The following is a 21,492-nucleotide window of genomic DNA, read 5'->3' as shown; positions in this document are numbered from 1 at the left end:
TGAACATAACCTAAGGGTTAGAGCAGCTTTGAAACGTCAGTAGGATGAAGGCCTAACTCTCAATGAGAAGTATGAGTTTTCAAAAACATTCATTCATTTTTTTAGGACACATTGTCAGCAGCGGCAGCATAATGGCAGATCCACGAAAGATGAGAGCCATTAGTGAATTTCTACTTCTTATTTCGGTCCAACAAGTTCGTCAGGTGCAGATGCAAGATGAAGAGTGCATCGATGTCCGCCAATATTGCAAGCAAGGTTGGCGCAACAGAGTCCTAGTGGTACGAGGATGAAAATCTTCTTTGAATACAGAAGACACTTTACATAGTGGATGATTTGCTGGTATATGATGAAAGTCTGGTGATTCCAGACTCACTCCAGGTAGAGATCTTGGAGAAAATACACCAGGGTCATATGGGCATAACTAAATGTACAGCACGGGCTGAGATGTCCGTGTGGTGGCCAGGAATATCAAAGGATATTGAAGACATAATTTCCAATTGTCACGTGTGCAATTCACAAACAGGATCGGGGAGAACCTCTTATCTCAACCCAATTTTCAACCAGACCTTGGGAACATTTGGTGATGGATCTATACATCTTTGAAGGAAAATCTTATCTAATTGTAGTAGATTACTTTTCAAGATGGATTGCGGGTATGTACACAACAACTGAAGCAGTCATTCGAGTGTAACAAGAAATCTTTGCAACACATGGTATACCTGATCAGATAGTGTCCGACAATGGACCACAATTTGCAAATGAGTACTTCAAAAACTTTGCAGAAATCAGTGGATTTATGCATATGACAAGTTCTCCTAGGTATCCGCAATCCAATGGAAAAGCTGAGCGAGCAGTCAGAATTATTAAAACACTGTTAAAAAGAATCAGGAATTCCAATCAGTGCCTCTGAACTGCAGAGCTACTCCGTCATTATGCAGATTAGCACCATCCGAGATGTTGATGGGAAGAAAACTTAGGACACAGCTTCCAATTTTACCTAAGAAATTACTGCCAGGGATACAAATCCAGGATTGTAAGAGAGTTCAAGACAGAGAAAAGTCTACCAGAAGAAACAAACCCATAATTATATCTGGAAATTCCTTACCAGGAACCGTCCAACGTTGTCAGAAGGGCAAAAAGTATGGGTACGAGACCAAAACAGAGAAGAAGTAATTCTCCAGAGAGAGGAGAATGAACAGCGATCTTATTTACTAAGAACTTCAGAAGGTATTATACAGAGAAATAGAAGGAATCTTGTTCCTTTACATCAAAGAAGTCAATCGGTCGTATATTTAGATGAATCAGCTAGTGAAGCGGAAATTCAGAAGACTCAGGACACTACAAACCTCAATGAAGACTGTCCAAGTCGAGAGACAAGAGTTCAGAGAAAGACTACCAATCTTCCATATCTGACAACAATGAGATCAGGGAGAATTGTAAAGCCTCCTGACAGAATGAATCTATGAAGTCAGAGACTTGGGGGAGGTGGAGTAGTATGTAAATAAAAAGTGAATGTATGTAAATATATATTTGGATAAAGACATTTGGGGAGAGATGTAGTATAAGGGCCTAAAAGGGTTATTCTTGAGAGTGTGTAAAGGATATCTGCTACCATGATGATGTAAGAGATCACATGTGAAAGAGACTCAAAGCTAGATGCAGTGTGGCTTTGGTAGAGTCACACAGACTAGTGTGAAGATGTATATTGTTCTAATATAATAAATACCATGTTCTAACTAACCCAGACTGAAGTATCTCCATCAGCTAGACTAAGTAAGGTGACAATGTACCAAACCAACACCTTTCTCCTGTCTCTCAGAGTACTTTGCACAAATTACTTTGAAGTGCAGTCACTGTACTTATAACTGGCTAAGAGTCAACTAATATTTAGTGCCCAGAAACTGTGTGTATTTTGAACATAGGATTGCAAACCAGTGCTCAAAGGGGTTAAGAGAAAAGTTTGTCAGTCAGTAATTCAGACTCATGAAGAGATCATCCCAATTGTAGCCATTTTGTTCTTTGTTCTGTGTGTTGCTGATTGCTTGGTGCATCAGTTTTGTCACGAACAAAACAATTACAGATCAGACACAATTTGTCTCTCGGACTCCCCATTAAGTTTGAAATTGTTTGTCATCAAGATCTATTCTGTCAGCTTTCTAATTGCTGCGTTTGAATTCACTGTTCAGTCCCTCATCACTCAGAGTTGCCTGCAATTTCCAGTTAAGAGCCCCTGAGGCAAATTGTTGAGCAAAGGACATTGAAACTCACACAAAATCATCGCTGTCAGAAACAAAACATGGCCTTATTATTGGTCAGGACAGAATAATATAATTTCCAAATCCCATCAAATCTTATGTATGTGCTGCTGTGGCTCAGTGGGTAGCATTCTTACCTCTGACTCAGGAAAGTTCTGGGTTCATGTCCCACTCCAGAGACTTGAGCACATAGTCTAGGCTGACACTTCAGTGCTGCAGTGTTCTTTGCATGAGATGTTAAACCAAGGCTGTGTCTGCCCTCATTAAAGACCCACAGTCACAAACTCAAAGAAGAGCAGGGGAGTTCTCTCCGGTATCCCGGCAAGTATTTATCCCTCAACCGACACTTAAAAACAGATTATCTGATCATTGTCATGTTGCTGTTTGTGGGAGCTTGCTGTGTACAAATTGGCTGCCGTGTTTCCTACATTACAACACTTCACAAGTACTTCAGTGTGCAGTTAGAGTTACCCTGGACAGACCATGGAGCATCTAATCACTCAATGCCCGATTCACAAATACAAAGGAGGCATCACAGCGATAGACTCCCCTACTCCTGACTCAATCATCTGGTTTAACGACCTGAATGTTAGATTACAGTTGTTGATCTACCTCAGCCGGGAGAGAGAGAGAGAGAGAGAGAGAGAGAGAGAGAGAGAGAGCACCACCTTCATTATACAGCAGACAGAGGAATTTCACACAGCTCGATTTCTAGCCTAACATTGGGGGTTTATCACAAACACAGCCACCTAGAGCTATTTGAAATCATAGAAACCAGGAGGCGGCCACTTTGGAATCAGATGCAGCAGGAAGCTACCACCAAGTTGGTTCAGGAGCTACGCTCACTGTTTATCCCGTGTCTAAATTATGTCTGTTTTATTATAAAATGCAGGAATATTTCATGAAAGAAATCTAGAAAGATTTGCAGAAGTGGGAATGTTGAAGTGCTGAGGGGTAATGAGGACTGGAGTCGCATTTGACATTAGACTTACAGTACAGTCGTTCCTGCACAGCAAGCACTGGATGCCTTGTGCTTCAATGACGTAAACACTAATAAAACTTGTGCACTCCCATGCATTGAGTGCCTATTAGCAGCATTACAGTGCCGACATTGAGAACTAATTGTAAAGTCAGGTCGATTTTTCTGTGCCTCGCTCTGCACCACCAGCATAGCACAGAATAAAGCCTACGCAGGTGAAGGTTTCAATGTGTCTGAATAATGGCCGAGGAAACCATCAACCAAAATCAGCAATGATATAACAGCACCGCAGCAATTATTATAATGTTCCATGAACACTTCAGCAGAAACTAAGTAAGCTCCACATTCTCCTTCAGAACAGACTTTACACCGACTGATATCAATATGGATTTGCCCATAACAGAAAAAAACAACTTGCACTTATATAGCGCCTTTAACGTTGTAAAATGTCCCACGGTGCTTCACAGGAGTGTTGTCAGGCAAAATTAAACACCAAAATATGTAGGGAGATGGACAGATGACCAGCAACTTGGTCAAAGAGGTAGATTTTAAGGAGCGTCTCAAAGGAGGGGAGAGAGAGAGATGGAGAGATTTAGGGAGGGAATTACAGAGCTTAGGGCCACCTGAAGGTACAGCTGCCAATGGTGGAACGATTAAAATCAGGGATGCACAGGAATTAGAGGAATGCAAACATCTCTAAGGGTTATAGAGAGGGGCAATGCCATAGAGGGATTTGTTTACTATCCCACCCACATTAGGAGATAATAGATTTAGTTGATCTTCTGTGGCATTGCTCATGGATAGAGTGGGGTCTGAAATATGATTGTGATGGGCTTAGCTGCTAACTTGACCTGTTCCTTTCAGCCCACTGCCCACTCACTGCTGTGAGGAAGTGTCTAAGTAGAGCAATCCTGGTACTTGTAGCTGCGTGTGAACTCCCAAGGTCACTGAGAGGGCAATTGCAACTTCTTGTAAGTTTCAGTCTCCAAATTAGAACCCATCATGAAATGACGGATTTTGTATCTCTTTTTGCAATTGCTTTGCACGTGTAATGAAGTGTGAAATCAAGAGTGCTAGAGATAGGTGTTAACCTCTGTTATGAAGAACTCTTCAGTCAGTTTGAATCTGTGATTTGTTTGAATCAAGCTCAAAGAGAAATTCTATTGAGATTGCACATATGGTTTGGTTATTCACCAAAGCAGTTCTCTGTCCTCCTTTCATACTGGTGTTTCTCATCGCACGTTGTATGATATCTTTCTTCCAACACCCCTAGTGACCCATTACTGGCAATATTTCCCAGAGATGGTGGGTGCATTCTCCACAACTCTGGAAGAAAAAGAGAAAGAACCATGAAATGAGAAAGACCACTTGTCCTATTGAGCCCCGTTCTTCAACAGACCCCATCTCGGATTCTAACATCCATCTAATCTGCGGAGGAAAACTCCACATGGACATTCCCTGATCCCCAAAGGTCATTGAGGAAAACTCCAGAATATTTATCCATCCACAAATAACAATCTACCATCTTCTCCTGTCCCAGCAGAACAGGAGTAGGCCATTCAGCCCCTCCAGTCTGTTCTGTCATTCAATTAAATCATGGCTGATCTGTATTTTAACTCCATTTCTTCGCGTTGGTTCCCTATCCCTAAATATCCAGGCCTAACAAAAATTCATCAATCTCAGTTTTGACATTTTCAATTGACCCCCAGCCTCTACAGCTTTTTATGAGGGGTGGGGGTGGGGAGAGTTCCAGATCTCCACTAGTCTTTGTGTGAAGAGGTACTTCCTGACATCACCCTTGAATGTCCTCGCTGTAATTTTAAGGTTGTGGCTCTTTGTTCTGAGGAAATAGTTTGTCTATACCATAGAAATACATAGAATTTATAGCATAGAAACAGGCCATTCAGCCCAACTAGTCCATGCTAGCATTTATGCATCGCTCAAACCTCCTCTGCTCCCTTCTCATCTAACTCTATCAGCATAACCCTCTATTCCCTTCTCCCTCATATACTTACCTAGCTTCCCCTTAAATGCATCTATACTGTTCACTTCAACCACTCCCTGTTGTAGAGAGTTCCACATTCTTACCCCTCTTTGAGCAAAGAAGTGTCTGCTGCATTCCCTATTGGATTTCTTGCTGACTATTTTATATTGATGGCCTCTAGTTACACTCTTGCCCACAAGTGGAAACATTTTCTCTCTATCCACTCTATCGAAACCTCTCATCATTTTAAAGATCTCTAAAGGTCACCCCTCAGCCTTCTCTTTTCAAGAGAAAAGAGATCCAGCCTGTTCATCCTTTCTGATAGGTATAATATCACATTTCTGGGATCATCCTTGTCAATCTTTTTTGCACTCCAGTGCCTCTATATCCTTTTTATAACATGATGACCCTACCTGTACATTACTATCCAATCAACTCCTTTAATCATCTTAAACACCTCACTTAGATCACCCTTTAATCTTCTATATTCAAGAGAATGCAAGCTTAGTCTGTATAACCTGTCCTGATGATTTAACCCTTTATGCGCCGGTATCATTATACGGCACAGGAGTCCATTTGGCCCATCGTGCACTTGTGGGCTTTTTGAAAGAGCTATCCAATTAGTTTCACTCTGCTGCTCTTTTCCCATCTGGTCGGGCGCTTGGAAAGAGTTGATTGTCTCCGCCTCAGCATTTCTTGGGCAGATGCTCCACATCCACAGGCAGGGTAAACGGGAGTTTTCTCCTCTTGTGTCTGATTGGATACTTGTTCATCCGTACCTCATGGGCCTTTACTCAGTTTATGTCAATAGGTTGTGAAAGTGGCGTCCGACAATCTCTTCGCTTTTACCCCTGTGTTGCCATCTCCTGATATTCTGTCACATTCCTATTAACAGATCCATGGCAGGAATAGCTACCAGGGAGGAGACTCTGCAATGCCAACCCTCTCCTTAAAGACTGTGGATGCTGAGGGGACAACTGGAACTTTCAAGACCAGGATCAACAGGTTGTGGTTGGGTAAGGGGGTTGAGAGGTAAGGGGGTTGAGAGGTAAGGGGGTTGAGGGGTAAGGAGTTGAGGTTCAGATCACCCCGGATCTGACTGAATCCTCAAGGAATTGGATGGCCTTCTCCTGTTGCTGGATTCCCTTCCCCAACCCCCCCATAAACGTGTGGTGCCAATCACTTCCCACCATCCGCTGAATACCAAACAGTGAACATCAAAACAGCCGGGAGATCAATCAGATGTAAAGTTCCAGCTTAACATTCCCTTTTGGGAACATGTCATCGATCTTCATAAGTTGAATGAGGATAATTACAGTGGGCTTTGAGACAACAAGGCCCACCCCAACTACCTGTTCCATCGTCCATTGTTCCAATGGAACCCTTTGTTCCCACGCTTTTAAAACAAAAAGGAGCGTCACTAACGAATGTTCTTTTCCGCTGTCAGCATCACAATGAATACACTCATCAATGCCACAAGGTTCGTGACAAGCACAGTTATATTTTTAAAGCATCTTTTGTTTTAATTTACTGACAGCAATTGGCTTCACTGAGGGAGGAGAAGATTGCAACAAGTATTCCAGAAGTTTCCAGTTTCTATGGGCCAGAATACTATACCTAAGCCAAACCTGTCACCATACCCTTCAGTTGTTGGACTATATACTGTAACCTAGCCTGGCAAAAGGACACAACATCTGACTTATTCATTACAATAAAATCTGAACAGGGGAGGCACTTTGCTTCTCTTGTCATGTGGTCTAGAGAAAACCAAAACAAAATACTGCGGATGCTGGAAATCGGGAATAAAAAAACAGAAAGTGCTGGAAACGCTGCAGCATCAGAGAGAAACAGTCCAGTTCTGATGAAAGGCCAATAACTGAACCGTTCTCTCTGCACCGATGCTGCCTGACCTGCTGAGTGTTTCTGCTTTTATTTCACGTGGTAATGATGGTTGCTGTAAATAATTTTATCTTGTAAACAAATACTGATTCATAGATTGGCCTTTTATTAAGAAGTGTCTTGTATGGTTGGGCGACATCCCTCTTCCGACATGCAGTAGAATTCTGTGCATTAACAATGTAGTTAATGGTAGCTTGATCTTTTGGTGACTGTGACATCTCACACTATTAATACATCAGGTATTGTGAACCCAAAGCTAGAAGTAGCAAAGTGACAATTCTTTATATAACACATATAGAGGTAGGAAATCTGGACAATGCATATTCTATTCAGGCTACTTCCAGATGGGTGTGTAAAAACATATCTAATTATGAAAACCTTCCCCGACGCTGCTCGTTAGACAAAGTTGCAATTTCCCACTTGATGATGAATAGCTGGCTGCGTGCAGGAGTGACTCGTGTCCTCTTCATGGAAGAGTGTGCATACCTACATTGTGAGGCTTAGGGGTAGCATTCGTATCTCTGAGTTATGGGTTCAAGTCCCACTCCAGGGCTTGAGTAGGTAATCTCGACTGCCACTCCCACTGCCAGCACTGAGGGAGGCCTTCTCTTCAGGTGAGACACTAAACCGAGGGCTCCATCAGATCAAATGGACATAGAAACTCCCACAGCATGACGGCATGAAGAACAGGGGAGTTCTCCTCAGTGTCCTGACCAATGTTTAATCCTCACTGACCACCACCAAAAACACATTATCTGTCCATTTACCTCTGTGGTATCTGGGATCTTCCCGTGTACACTGGCTGCTGCGTTTATCCACAAAACCAAAGTGACTACACTTCAAAATAACTCCTTGGCTGTGAAGTGCTTTGGGAGATCCTGAGGATGCTGGTTCCTTCTTTACATGATACTTCAAGAATGATTAATTATGGTGTGTTTTGGGATATCTGGAGGAGACTGCGAGGTACTATTTAAATACAAGTGTTTGTTTCCTTCCATCATTGTGGGATCCAGAGGCCATTCAGGAGAAACAAATAAACTGCACCATGGCAACGAGCCAATAAATCACTGATCAGTGAACTGTGACAGACCACAACAAATTTGGCAAATCTTTGCTTCCCCCACACTGCTGAGTGTTTCTGTTCAGGGTGCAAGTGGGAAATTGGGTGCTAGCTTGGTTACAGTTCAAGTTTCCTCTAAAATGTATTTGCATATTGCAATCCTCTGATTAAACAAACAGCTCGAAGGTTCCTCTTCCCGGAGTAACACAAACATATTTTAACTTTTGTTGTTCCCGGATATTTCCATCATTGTTTTTAAGAACTGGACGTTCCAACAACAGTCATTTATCACTCGCTTCCCGCTCACTGCTATTTATAACTCGAAGGAAACACAACACAGGCAGTCTGAGTGAACACTTTCAACAACCTCTTATATCATAGGCCAGGTATAGGTAGAAAAGGCCAAGGGTAGTATCCTAAATTTATTTTAAAATAGCACTGCCTGTCTGCCCAACAACCAGCAGCAGAGGGGAATGGGCAGGCTTGGTGGGTGGGTGTTGGTGGGTGTTGGGGGAAAGGCCTGGTGCAGAGGTGCAGGTGGGGGAGTAGCTGTAACAAATTGCCCATTGAGTATATGCACAGTGATTGAGTCCCTCAGTACTGCACTACCAACCTAGATTTTTACGCTGAAATATCTGAAGTGGAGTTCAAACACAAGGCTTTTCTGACTCAGTAGTGAGGGTGTTACAACCGAGCCACAACTAATACACAAGTAGCACTGCCATTAATCAAATGTAGAAAGGAGCAAATGTGATCGTTCACCACTGAACTTAGATCCTTGCAGCAGTTAAGTCAGTAACAGCCAAGTTCTCCAATGGTTTTCCAGTTTAATGTTCAGTGTGGCCAGACTCATGATCATTTATCAAAGGAATGCTCTGTTTTATAAAGGAGGAAGGATGAATCTGAAAGAGTATTTCAAATATAGACTAAAAGAATTTAAGGATGGCACGTTTTTGACCAGTTTTGAAGTTCAATAGATCAATATATTATCATGGGAGATAAATTGAACTTTAATTTCAGAAGCTGATTAAAGGTAAAGGAGTGACTGGACAGTGTGTAACAGAATAAAAATCAGTTCTGATGAAAGGTCACTGACCTGAAACTCTGCTTCTCTCTCCACAGATGCTGCCTGACCTGCTGAGTGTTTCCAGCACGTTCTGTTTTTATTTGATTTCAAGCATCTGCAGTATTTTGCCTTTATATTAGAATAAGAATCATGTTGGTAAAGTCTTTATGATGATTTAATTTCTGTAGTTAAAAACTGGTAGTGGAAATGATTGTGTGGCACAATGGAATGATCACAATGTTGTAAATGTGTGTTTTAATGTTAAATAAATCCAATAAAAAAGTGGAGCTGTTTGGACCAAAAAGTCCCAACTTTGTTTCAACTCTGTGCTTGTTTGAGCTAATTCAGTAATGAATCAATTTGCTGATGAAAAGTGGAAGGTTGCTTGAATTTTCTGCAGTGTGGATAGGTGAGTGACATGGATAACAAACCATTCTGCCTCCAAACCAGTTTTAATGAACTGGACATATTTTGTGCTTTTTCCAAGTAGCAGTGCCCTTAAAGAATTTTTGAATAAATTATTCTCTCCTGGTAGTAATGAGGTTGTGTTTTTAGCTATTCGACATGATCCATGAAATCAGTGCAGTTTCTTTAAGATCCCCCTAAATTGCTGCTCCCAATCTCAGCACAATCAGCATCAGGCACTGAGGAGCTGCCAGTCCTTGGCTTCACCATTATTCACTCAACAGTTTGTGCTCATAAACCCCAGCAACAAAGCTCGGGAGGGTTATAAACGTCACACATTAAAATGCAGCTGTTCTGCCAGCTCTTATCATTGGACTTACATTACATTGTAATTTACAGGGTGCGATTAATGTGCCTGTAGAATCTTTACTGGGGACCTTTTCAGAAACTGAGTCTGGGACCTTATTTGCAAAGTAGTTTGCATGGTGATTTTAAAGAAGGAAGCATTTATCAGTGATCCTATTTACTTACTAATCACCCTTGCACAGGTTTTTTTAAAAGAAAGAACTTGCATTTTGTTAGCACCTTTCATGACCTCAGGAAATTCCAATGCATTTTCGAGTCCGTGAAATACCTTTTGAAGTGTAGTCACTGTTGTAATATCGAAAAATGTGGCAGTCAATTTGCAAACAGCAAACTCTCACAAACAGCAATGTGATTCAATCCAGATCATTTATTTTTTTGTGAGGCTCATTGAGGGATCAATATTGACCAGGACACAGGGAGAACTCCCCAGCTCTTCTTCGAAATAGTGCCATGGGACCTTTTATATCAACCTGGGAGGGCAGACTTGGCCTTGGTTTAATGTCTCATCCAAAAGGTGGCACCTCTGGCAGTGCAGCACTCCCTCAGTACTGCACTGGAGCGTCAGCCTTCATATGGGCTCGTGTCTCTGAAGTGGGACTTGAACCCACAACCTTCTGTTGCAGAGATGGGATTACTGCCCACTTAGCTGGGGAAGTAAGGGACATGATGAGAAGGTGGGTTGTTGGGGGTGAGGGAGATGGTGAGAAGGTCCGTTGTTGGGGGTGAGGGAGATGATGGGAAGGTGGGTTGTTGGGGGTGAGGGAGATGGTGAGAAGGTGGGTTGTTGGGGGTGAGGGAGATGGTGAGAAGGTCCGTTGTTGGGGGTGAGGGAGATGATGGGAAGGTGAGTTGTTGGGGGTGAGGGAGATGGTGAGAAGGTGGGTTGTTGGGGGTGAGGGAGATGATGAGATGCTGGGGGGGGGGGGGGGGCGGAAGCGAGGTGAAGTAGGTGGACATCTATCAAAAAAGGAACAAACTTCCTTTTCTTGTTCCTAAAAATTCTGATGTTTTTCATAAAGGTTTACATCAAAGTGGATTGGAAGGTTGTTTCCAGATGTATTGTGAAGCACTGACCTTCTCCAAAGGACACAATGTCTTGTTACAGCTGTTCACTATCATTGGGCATTATGGACAAAATGATTAGGAGAGAATTTGTTTATACAATCTCAGAAAGGACTACAAGACAATCCCTTGCAATGGGAAAAGGAAGTTTAAGAACTCTGGTTATGTTATCGCACAGAAAATTTAGAAAATCTAGATCCAGGGAAATGTAGCAAGGTGGATACAAAATTGATTCAGTAGCAGGAAACAAAGGGTAATTGTTGACTGGTGTTTTTGGGGCTGGAGGACTGTTTCTAGTGGCGTTCCGCGAGGCTCAGTACTGGGTCCCCTGCTTTTGTGGTATATATTAACAATTTGGACATAAATGTAGGGGGCATGATCAAAAGGTTTGCAGACGACACAAAGATTGGCCATGTGGTAGATAACGAGGAGGATAGATGTAGGCTGCAGGAAAATATTGATGGTCTGGACAGATGGGCAGAAAAGTGGCAAATGGAATTCAACCTGGAGAAGTGTGAGGTGATGCATTTGGGGAGGTCAAACAACGCAAAGGAATACACGATTAATGGGAAAATACTGAGAAGTGTAGAGGAAGTGAGGTCAATAAGGTGGTTAAGAAGGCATATGGAATCCTTTCCTTTATTAGCTCAGATATAGAATATAAGAGCAGGGAGGTTATGTTGGAACTGTATAAATTATTAGTTAGGCTACAACGTGAGTACTGTGTGCAGTTCTGGTCACCTCATTACAGAAAGGATGTAATTGCACTAGAGAGGGTACAGAGGAGATTTACGAGGATGTTGCCAGGACTGAAAAAATGCAGCTATGAGGAATGATTGGATAGGCTGGGGTTGTTCTCCTTGGAACAGAGGAGCCTGAGGGGAGATCTGATTGAAATGTACAAAATTTTGAGGGGCCTGGATAGGGTGGAGGTGAAAGGCCTATTTACCTTGGCAGAGAGGTCAGTGACTAGAGGGCATAGATTTAAAGTGATTGGTAGAAAGATTAGAAGGAAGATGAGGAAAGTTTTTTCACTCAGAGGGTGGTGGGGGTCTGGAACACACTGCCTGAAAGGGTAGTAGAGGCAGAAACCCTCAACTCATTTAAAAGGTGCCTGGATATGCACCTCAAGTGCCGTAACCTGCATGGCTACGGACCAAATGCTGGAAGATGGGATTCGTCTGAGTGGCTCGTTTTTTCCGGCAATCACAATGGGCCAAGTGGCCTCTTTCTGTGCCGTAAACTTTCTGTGATTCTATGATTTACAAAATGATCAGAGGTGTAAATACGCAACATACCATTCAGCCCCTTGAAGGGAAAGGAGGCAGGAGGGACCCTTCAACAGAACTGGTAGAGTCAGGTTGGAGAAGCAACAGGAAGAGGAGGGGAGAGCAATCGGCACAGGTCAAGAGTTCAATCTGCTAACTACTTTCCAAAGAGGAATTTGTCTGGTTTGCTATTAACAGCCTGTATGATGTTGGAAAGATGTCTGAAGTGCATTGCAATATCGCCATGCTTGAGCTAAACGTAAAGATCATTTGGTCGGGCGAGACAAGAATATTCCTGGACATAAAAGCAAAACACTGCGGATGCTGGAAATCTAAATAAAACAGAAAGTGCTGGAAATACTCAGCAGGTCTGGCAGCATCTGTGGAGAGAGAAGCAGAGTTAACGTTTCAGGTCAGTGCAGCCAAATAGGTGTTCACACAATAATTTGATTTTTTTCCAATTCTTCCTCCTACCAATACTTTGGGATTTTAAAACTACCTTCCATTCTTTTATCTCTAGCAATCTTCATGAAATTCAGTTTCTGCAGCTTGTTCTTGTTACCGGGCACAGTGAAAAACACAATTGCCACCAACAAATAAGAAATTATTTCAATTCCAAAGAGTCAAGAACCATTTTAATTTTGCTGACTTGTCACATAGATTCATCTCCTGATATTACTTTGCTGCCAGATACAACCCTTATTGCTTCATGGTAAAAATCATGAAATAAAAACTTACCTGTCATTGAGCTGAACATAGACCTGAAGGTACGTGTCTTCAGTTTGTGGTGTCAAAGGAGGGAGTGGTTTCACCAGCATCGCGCTGCGCTAGAACCTTACACTTCTTGTCCCGACCGCAGGAACTGGAAGTTCACCCTGCAAACTACGAGCCAGGTAAGTTTGTACTTTTTTTGTGCAGTCAATGGCTACCAGGAAGATCCGTGCCATCATGTCTAACCAATACAGAGCAGCAATCAACAAAAAACAATAAAATGTTGAACTAAACCAGAATTTCCCAACCTTTTTGCATGGTGGGGAGGGGGAGGGCGGGGAACACATTACAATTTTTATCTTACACAGGGGGCCAGTCAGACAATTTCATAACGATAAAGGCATTAAAATGTTTCTTACTATTAATCAAGACAACAACAAAGGTGCATTTTTGTGAAGAAGCTTTATATGAGAAGACTAATTTATTGACTTACTTTCTGTTCACTATGTTGGACACTGATTTAGTGAGATACCTGGCATTTTTTTGCTTGCACAAGTTTTTTTTTATTCATTCATGGGATGTGGGCGTCACTGGTCAGGCCAGCATTTATTGCCCATCCCTAATTGCCCTTGAGAAGGTGGTGGTGAGCTGCCTTCTTGAACCACTGCAGTCCATTTGGGGTAGGTAAACCCACAGTGCTGTTAGGAAGGGAGTTCCAGGATTTTGACCCAGCAACAGTGAAGGAACAGCGATATAGTTTCAAGTCAGGATGGTGTGTGACTTGGAGGGGAACTTGCAGGTGGTGGTGTTCCCATGTATTTGCTGCCCTTGTCCTTCTAGTTGGTAGATGTCGCGGGTTTGGAAGGTGCTGTCTAAGGAGCCTTGGTGCATGGCTGAAGTGCATCTTGTAGATGGTACACACTGCTGCCACTGTGCGTCGGTGGTGGAGGGAGTGAATGTTTGTCGATGGGGTGCCAATCAAGCGGGCTGCTTTGTCCTGGATGGTGTCGAGCTTCTTGAGTGTTGTTGGAGCTGCACCCATCCAGGCAAGTGGAGAGTATTCCATCACACTCCTGACTTGTGCCTTGTAGATGGTGGACAGGCTTTGGGGAGTCAGGAGGTGAGTCACCTCAGAATTCCTAGTCTCTGATCTGCTCTTGTAGCCACAGTATTTATATGGCTACTCCAGTTCAGTTTCTGGTCAATGGTAACCCCTAGGATGTTGACAGTGGGGGATTCAGCGATGGTAATGCTGTTGAATGTCAAAGGGAGATGGTTAGATTCTCTCTTGTTGGAGATGGTTGTTGCCTGGCACTTGTGTGGCGCGAATGTTACTTGCCACTTATCAGCCCAAGCCTGGATATTGTCCAGGTCTTGCTGCATTTCTATACGGACTGCTTCAGTATCTGAGGAGTCATGAATGGTGCTGAACATTGTGCAATCATCCGCGAACATCCCCTCTTCTGACCTTATGATTGAAGGAAGGTCATTGATGAAGCAGCTGAAGATGGTTGGGCCTAGGACACTACCCTGAGGAACTCCTGCAGTGATGTCCTGGAGCTTAGATGATTGACCTCCAACAACCACAACCATCTTTCTTTGCGTTATGTATGACTCCAGCCAGCGGAGGGTTTTCCCCCTGATTCCCATTGACCTTAGTTTTGCTAGGGCTCCTTGATGGCATACTTGGTCAAATGCTGCCTTGATGTCAAGGGCAGTCACTCTCACCTCACCTCTTGAGTTCAGCCCTTTTGTCCATGTTTGAACCAAGGCTGTAATGAGGGCAGGAGCTGAGTGGCCCTGGCGGAACCGAAACTGAGCATCACTGAGCAGGTTATTGCTAAGCAAGTGCCGCTTGATGTCACTGTTGATGACACCTTCCATCACTTTACTGATGATTGAGAGTCGACTGATGAGGCGGTAATTGGCTGGGTTGGATTTGTCCTGCTTTTTGAGTACAGGACACACCTGGGCAATTTTCCACATTGCAGGGTAGATGCCAGTGTTGTAGCTGTACTGGAACAGCTTGGCTAGGGGCGCGGCAAGTTCTGGAGCACAGGTCTTCAGTACTACTGCTGGAATATTGTCAGGACCCATAGCTTTTGCAGTGTCCAGTGCCTTCAGTCGTTTCTTGATATCATGCGGAATGAATCGAATTGGCTGATGTCTGGCATCTGTGATGCTGGAGACTTCAGGAGGATGCTGAGATGGATCATCAACTCGGCACTTCTGGCTGAAGATTGTTGCAAATGCTTCAGCCTTATCTTTCGCACTGATGTGCTGGGCTCCCCCATCATTGAGGATGGGGATATTTCTGGAGCCACCACCTCCAGTTAGTTATTTAATTGTCCACCACCATTCATGGCTGGATGTAGCAGGACTGCAGAGCTTAGATCTGATCCGTTAGTTATGGGATCTCTTAGCTCTGTCTATTGCATGCTGCTTACGCAGTTTGACACGCAGATAGTCCTGTGTTGTAGCTTCACCAGGTTGACACCTCATTTTGACTTATGCCTGGTGCTGTTCCTGGCATGCCCAGCTGCACTCTTCATTGAACCAGGGTTGGTCTCCTGGCTTGATGGTAATGGTAGAGTGGGGGATATGCCGGGCCACGAGATTACAGATTGTGGTTGAGTACAATTCTGCTGCTGCTGATGGCCCACAGCACCTCATGGATGCCCAGTTTTGCATTGCTAGATCTGTTCGAAATCTATCCCATTTAGCACGGTGATAGTGCCACACAACACGATGGATGGTATCCTCAATGTGAAGGTGGGACTTCGTCTCTACAAGGACTGTGCGGTGGTCACTCCTACAAATACAGTCATGGACAGAAGCATCTGCAGCAGGCAGATTGGTGAGGACAAGGTCAAGTATGTTTTTCCCTCGTGTTGGTTCCCCCACCGCCTGCCGCAGACCCAGTCTAGCAGCTATGTCCTTTAGGACTCGCCCAGTAGTGGTGCTACTGAGCCACTCTTGGTGATGGACATTGAAGTCCCCCACCCAGAGTACATTTTGTGCCCTTGCCACCCTCAATGCTTCCTCCAAGTGGTGTTAAACATGGTGGAGTACTGAGTCATCAGCTGAGGGAGGGCGGTAGGTGGTAATCAGTAGGAGGTTACCTTGCCCATGTTTGACCTGATGCCATGAGACTTCATGGGCTCCGGAGTCGATGTTGAGGACTCCCAGGGCAACTCCCTCCCTACTGTATACCACTGTGCCACCACCTCTGGTGGGTATGTCCTGTCCCACCGGCATGGTGGGATGGTGATGGCAGTGTCTGGGACATTGACTATGTCAGGCTGTTGCTTGACTAGTCTGTGGGACAGCTCTCCCAACTTTGGCAGAAGCCCCCAGATGTTAGTAAGGAGGACTTTGCAGGTTTGCCGTTGTCATTTCTGGTGCCTAGATCAATGCCGGGTGGTCCGTCCGGTTTCATTCCTTTTTATTAACTTCGTAGCGGTTAGGTATAACTGAGTGGCTTGCTAGGCCATTTCAGTGGGCATGTAAGAGTTAACCACATTGCTGTGGGCCTGGAATCACATGTAGGCCAGACCAGGTAAGGACAGCAGATTTCCTTCCTTAAGGGACATTGATGAGCCAGATGGGTTTTTACAACAATCGACAATGGTTTCATGGCCATCATTAGACTAGCTTTTTTAATTCCAGATTTTATTAATTAAATTCAAATTCCACCTTCTGCTGTGGTGGGATTCGAACCCATGTCCCCAGAGAAATACCCTGGGTCTCTGGGTTACTAGTCCAGTGACAATACCACTATGCCACCACCTTTCCCACAATGTTTGCCCACACACTTGTTGCAGTGATACAGAATATTCTGGATAGATGTCATTCTGTCAGGGGTGATCATGATCACTCTCTCTCCCTCTCTGCCTGTTCCCCCTTTCTCTCTCTCTCTCTCTCTGACAGTTGCAGAGAGTGGGAACACTCCACAGCTGGTTGATCAGAATTATTTAAAAATTTCACTTCAGTTTCACAGCTGACGGATCCTGACGTCAGGAACAGCAGTTTATGAACTTTGGACAGATTCGGGGTTTTCTGGTGGTCTTTTAAAAAACCCGGAATCTGTCCAAAGTTCAGAAACTGCTGTTCCCGATGTCAGGATCTGTCAGCTATGAAACTGACCTGCGATCTTTTTTAAAAGCCAGTCTGACAAAAGGGAATTTCCCACCTGCAGTCACGGAGCCCTGGTGAGGATGAGGAACGGCTCCTGTACAGTTTACAGCCCTGGGCCAGGTGGGAACCTTTAGCAGGCCAGATCTTGGCCCATGGGTCATATGTAGGACAACCCCGAACTACATCATCAAACAGTAGAACACAATTCAGAGCAAACAATGATTAAACTATAAAGGGCTCTAGACAGACCACAACACAAATACACCATCCAGTTCTGGTAACTGAGACACAAGGAAACAGTCCAGAGAAGAGCCAGGAGACTGATCCTCAATGTGAAGACTCAGGGATAAAGACTGGAGAAACTTGGACTTTTCAGCCTAAAGAGGGTGGTTTGAGAGGTGATCTTCGAGGTATATGAGATAGTTAAGGAATAGAAAAGGTAAATCCAGAATATTACTGTAAGTTAAATTGCAAGAGTAGGACAAGGGGACACAGATACAAATTAGTAAAAGGTAAATGCAGGACTAATGGCAGCTTTGGGGTCAGCTGTGGCTCAATGAGTAACACTCTTCCCCCTGAGACAAAGCCTGGGAGTTTCAAATCCCAACTCAGGCTAATACTCTTGTGCAGTACTGAAGGAGTGCTGCACTGTAAGGGAGGCTGCATTTCAGATAACAGGTTAAACCAAGAATCCACCTGCTCTCTCTCACAGAGGATGTAAAAGGACACATGGCTCTATTCTGAAGAAGAACAGGGGAGTGCTCCCCAGTGTCCTGGTCAATATTTATCCCTCAATCAACATCTTGAAAACAGATCATTATCACATTGCTGTTTGTGGGAGCTTACTGTGTGCAAATTGGGTGCTGCGCTTCCTACATTACAATAGCGATTACACTTCAAAAGTACTTCATTAGCTGTAAAGGTGCTATATAAATGCAAGTCTTTCTTTTATCTTCTCACAATAGTACAATCTACAAAGATAAGGAGCTCTCTTAGTGCTGAGGAAATCCTCAATCTCTTTAGGAAAAGGAATCATCTCTCCCTTGAGGAGGCACATCAGACTGGCTCTTCAACTCATTCAATAAACACAAGTCCATTTAGATTGGGAGTGCAGGAGAGGGTGAGGGAGGGAGAAGAGATAGGAGGGAAGGAAAGGGTGAGGGTGAGAGGAGGGAGAAGAGGCTGAAGGAAGGAGGGAGGGAGAAGACAGGGGAAGGAAGGATAGGACAAGGGAGGGGGAGAAGAGAGGGGAGGAGAGAAGAGGGCAAGGGAGAAATAGAGAGGGGAGGGTGAAGAGATTAGGGGGAGGGGGTACAGCTTATATCTATTTATTTTATCAGGAATTTTTCAACATACTGTAGTTTACAAGATAACTATATATAGTGGAATCTGTAAATAAAGAACTTGTCTTAGACTGAAAAGAATTTTTTAAACATTGGCTAAATTTGTAGTGGGGCCCTATTATGGGAAGTAATGAAATTGTCTCTATTTTATTTCCAAAAATATACTTTATTCATAAAATTTGCAAAAAATACATGACAGAACAGTTCAAATTTGACATTTCAGGAAGTGCAATAGAGATCAGATTCCTTCGATACAGAACATGAGTTGCCTCCCAACTCTTGCCATTCCATTTTATATGCCACGTACATTTGCATTACAGAGTAAAAACATTCTCTGGTGCATGCAGCCCGAGGGGTTTTACACAGGATCCAGCCCCTCGGTTCACTATGGTGGGGGGACCTTACACAGTGGTCTTTCCCCATTGAGCCTTTGCTGCGGCTGCCCCAAGCTTCAGTGGGTCCCTCAGCACGCAGCCCTGGACCTTGGAATGTGCCAGTCTGCAACATTCGGTCGTGGACAACTCTTTGCGCTGGAAGATCAGTAAGTTTTGGGCAGACCAAAGGGCATTCTACACCGAGTCGATGGTCCTCTAGCAGCAGTTGATGTTTATCTCGGTGTACGTCCCTGGGAACAGACTGTAGAGCACAGACTCCTGTGTAACGGAGCTGCTTGGGATGAACGGTGACAAAAACCACTGCATCTCTTTCCACATTCCAGAAGGAGGTGGGCAAAAGTCTGTTCCCCACTGCAGCCACCTCGAAGGCAGCGTGCGGAGGGGGCGAGACTCCGGGCGTGCAGGAAGGATCTGACGGGGAGGGCCCTTCTCACCACCAGCCAAGCTATGTCTTGGTGCTTGTTTAAAAGTTCTGGTGATGAGGCATTCTGCTAAATAACTTTGACAGTCTGCTTGGGGAACCATCCGACAGGATCCACCATCTCCTTTTCTCATAGGGCCTTGAGGACATTCTGTGCAGACCACTGCCTGAAGGATTGGTGGTCAAAGATGTTTTTCTGCACAAACCTTTCCACGAAGGATAGGTGGTACGGCACGGTCCAACTGGATGGAGCGTTCCGCGGCAATGTGACCAGACCCATCCTTCGCAACACTGGGGACAGATAGAACCTCAGCACGTAGTGACACTTGGTGTTTGTGTACTAGGGTTCTACGCACAGCTTGATGCAGCCGTGAAGGTGGCCATCAGGAAGAGGGCGACGTTGGGTATATTTTTGTCCAGAGGTTTGAACATCGTGTCCCTGTGGACATGGTCCATTTTGGATCTCCAGGTAAAGCGGAAGATGGCTCGGGTGACTGCCACAGAGCAAGAGTGGATTATGGGCCAGACCCAAGCCGCGTACAGTAACAACTCACACCTGATGACCAGGTTCTTACCCACAATGGAGAGAGAACTCTGCTCCTACATGCTCTGTTTATGTTTTACCGTAGCTACTCGCTCCTTCCAGGTTTTGGCGCACACCCCGGCCGCTCCGAACCATATTCTCAGCACCTTCAGGTAGTCTGACCTGATGGTGAAGGGGACAAAGGATTGGTCAGCCCAGTTCCCAAAGAACATGGCCTTGCTCTTGCTGCGATTTACTTTGGCTCCTGAGGTCAGTTCGAACTGGTCGCAGATGCTCATCAGTCTGCGAACGGATAGACGGCGATGTTGTCCATGTACAGGGAGACTTTTATCTGAGTGCCTCCGCTGCCTGGGATTGTCATCCCTTTTTTTCCCCGCATCCTTCCTAATGGACTCAGCAAAAAGTTTGATATAGCAAACAAACAAGACAGGAGAGAGAGGACAGCCCTGTCTGACTCCAGATTGGATCAGGAAACATTCTGATTCTCACCCATTGATTGAGACTGCGCTACTGATGTTTGTGTAGAGCTGTTTGATCTAATTGCAGATTCCCTCCCCAAACCCCATTTTGGAGAGCACATCCATCATGTAGGTGTGCGATATCCTGTCAAAAGCCTTCTCCTGGTCCAGGCTGACCACCCTCCTGTTCCGTACATAGGCGATCGTATCCCTGAGTAGCGTGAGACTATCAGAGATCTTCCTGCCAGGTACAGTGCAGGTCTGGTCAGGGTGAATTACCAACTCCAGAGCAGACTTGACCCGACTGGCGATGACTTTGGACAGAATCCTGTTGTCCACATTAAGCAGTGAGATGGCCCGCTAATTTCTGATTTCCTCCCTCTCCCCCTTCCGCTTGTTGATGAGGGCGATGATGCCTTTCCTCATGGATTCTGACATGCTGCCGGACAGAAGCATACTCTCGTATACTTCCAGCAGGTCTGGGCAGACCCAGTCCCACAGGGCCGAATATAACACAAACCAGTAAGCCGTCGCTTCCAGGAGTTTTACTCGTCTCGAAGGACCTGACGGCCTTGTCAGCTCATCCAGAGTTAGCGGCTTGTCCAGTCTCTCCCTCATGTTGTCATCTAAGACCTCTGTGATAGATGACAGGAAGGACTGGGAGGCTCTGCTGTTTGTGGGTTTCACGTCGTACAGCCCAGCATAAAAGGATTTGCTGATCCTTAGTATGTCAGACTGCGAAGATGTTACCGAGCCATCCTCTTCCTTCAGGCAGCTGATAACAGAGCTCTCTCTGTGTACCTTTTGGAAGAAGTAACGCGAGCACGTCTCATCCTGCTCAATGGAGCGGACTCTGGACCGGAAGATGATCTTGGAGGCCTCCGTGGCAAAGAGCAAGGCCTGCTGGCTCTTCACCTCTTGGAGATCTTCCTTGACCTCGACCCCCATCAACTGCAGCCGGAGCAAATTTTGCATACTTTTCTGGAGTCGGGACATTTCCCTCTGTCTCTCTCTCCTTAGTAAAAGGAGAGAGATCTAATCAAAAGAGAAATTCCTTCCTTTTTTCCCAATGATTTGGTTGAGCGATAGGAATATGTGAAATTATCAGCACCAAAAGGTCTATGGTGTCAATGCTGGGT

At 44.6% G+C, this 21,492-nt stretch overlaps 1 long non-coding RNA gene across 2 annotated transcripts in view; it reads left to right on the top strand.

The window, feature by feature from the left end:
- The window catches only part of LOC137384575 (uncharacterized), a 58,038-nt gene that overhangs the window by 13,025 nt on the left and 23,521 nt on the right, over nt 1–21,492 (top strand). Inside the window, exons 2-3 of one of the 2 annotated variants that reach the window (XR_010977618.1) lie at nt 6,114–6,223; nt 6,756–9,511. This is a non-coding gene — a long non-coding RNA (uncharacterized lncRNA). Of the gene's footprint in view, nt 1–6,113; nt 6,224–6,755; nt 9,512–21,492 lie in introns of those variants that run through there. The other variant, XR_010977617.1, reaches the window with a different exon arrangement.

Source organism: Heterodontus francisci, chromosome 26 (assembly GCF_036365525.1).
Source record: "Heterodontus francisci isolate sHetFra1 chromosome 26, sHetFra1.hap1, whole genome shotgun sequence".
Lineage (NCBI taxonomy): Eukaryota > Metazoa > Chordata > Chondrichthyes > Heterodontiformes > Heterodontidae > Heterodontus > Heterodontus francisci.
This window is presented reverse-complemented; position numbering and strand designations above follow the sequence as displayed.